Source organism: Saimiri boliviensis, chromosome 8, assembly GCF_048565385.1.
Source record: "Saimiri boliviensis isolate mSaiBol1 chromosome 8, mSaiBol1.pri, whole genome shotgun sequence".
Classification (NCBI taxonomy): domain Eukaryota; kingdom Metazoa; phylum Chordata; class Mammalia; order Primates; family Cebidae; genus Saimiri; species Saimiri boliviensis.
Genome location: NC_133456.1, coordinates 16,535,246 through 16,536,732, shown reverse-complemented (window position 1 = coordinate 16,536,732; position 1,487 = coordinate 16,535,246). Strand labels below are relative to the sequence as shown.

The 1,487-nt window shown below is 45.9% G+C and overlaps 1 non-coding gene across 1 annotated transcript; it reads left to right on the top strand.

Annotated features, from left to right (window-relative positions):
• The first annotated feature begins 1,149 nt into the window (after positions 1 to 1,149).
• On the top strand, positions 1,150 to 1,282 carry LOC120367262 (small nucleolar RNA SNORA9). Its single transcript, XR_005581680.1, has one exon. It is a non-coding gene; the product is annotated as a small nucleolar RNA SNORA9 (small nucleolar RNA).
• The last annotated feature ends 205 nt before the right edge of the window (positions 1,283 to 1,487 follow it).

Sequence of the window (1,487 nt, the reverse complement as noted above, 5' to 3'; positions counted from 1 at the left end):
CATTCCAGGCGGGGAGAACAGCAAATACAAAGGCTGTGAGGTCAGCGTTTCAAGGACAGCCAAGGGCTTGGACCGGGTGGAGCAGGATGACTGAGTACCTAGCAGCAACAGTTGTTAAAGAGGTGATGAGCTTGCACTAGCACGGGCTTGTGGACCTTAGAAAGAACTTTGGCTTCTATTCTGAGTCGGATGGGAGCACAGGCAGGTTCTGGGTGGGGAAGTTGCAAGATCTGCTTTGTATACAAACGGAATCCCTGTGCTACTGTCTGAGATGAGGCTGAAGAGGGCGAAGGTGGAAGCACAGAGACTGATTTGGGAGGTGACTGCATCATCTAAGTGACAGAGGATGTTGGTGTGAACCAAGTGAAAGCGGTGGAAGTAGGAAGAAGGGGGATTCATCATATAAGGGAGAACCCTTAAGATCCCCTATGGACTGGATATGGGATGTGAGAGACAGAAAGGAGTCAGAGACAACGCTACAGTTTTTGGAAGAATGGAGCTGCCATCAACTGGGTTGGAGCAAACCTGTTTCCTCTGGCCTCCCTGCCAATGGAAGGAACAGGTTTGAGGGGAACATCAGAAAGTCAGTTGTGGACATTTCAAATTAGAGATGGCCATTAGATGTCAACTGGAAATCTTGAGCAGAGATGAATACATGGTCAGAATTCAGGACGTAGGTCCACCTTGGGAGCCATTGGGATATGGGTGGTATTTAATGTTATGGGATTGGAGAAAGTCACCAAATGAGTAAGTGTGGAGAGAAAAGAGAAGACTCTGGACACTGAACCATGGGACCCTCTGAAATTTAGAGATTGGGAGAAAATGGGGAGCCAGCCATGAGACTGAGAAGGAGAAGCCAGAGGGGAAGGAGGAAAACCAGCAAATCTAAGGTTGTGGTGGCCAAGAGAAGACACCTCCAGACCCCAGAATGGTAGACCCACTGACAGCTTGCACCATGCACCTGGAAAAGCCACAGACTGCAGACTCAGTGCCTGCCCATGAAAACATTTAGGAGGGAGGCTGTACCCTGCGAAGCCACAGGGGAAGAGCTGTCCAAGACTGTGGGAACCCACCTCTTGCTTCAGTGTGACTTGGATGTGAGACATGGAGTCAAAGGAGATCATTTTGGAGCTTTAAGATTTGATCGCCTAGCAAGCCTCCAGCATATTTGGGTCTGCAGTGACCCTGTGCATTCCTATAGTGCTTGCCAGAACAGTTTTGAAATGGTTTGAGGCCTTGCCCTGCTCCGTATAGAGCAAGGTTATAGAAGTTTCAGACAATGAGAAGGAAAAAAAAGAAAAGAAAAAGAAAAAAAAAGAAAAAGAAAAGAAAAAGAAGAAAAAAGAAAAAAAGAAAAAAGAGAAAAGAAAAAGAAGAAAAAAGAAAAAAGAAAAAGACAATGAGGAAAACAAAGGGAAAAAAAAAAAAAAAAAAAAAAAAAAAGATGTGACTGCCCTGCTGGATTTCAGACTTGCTTTGGGGCCTGT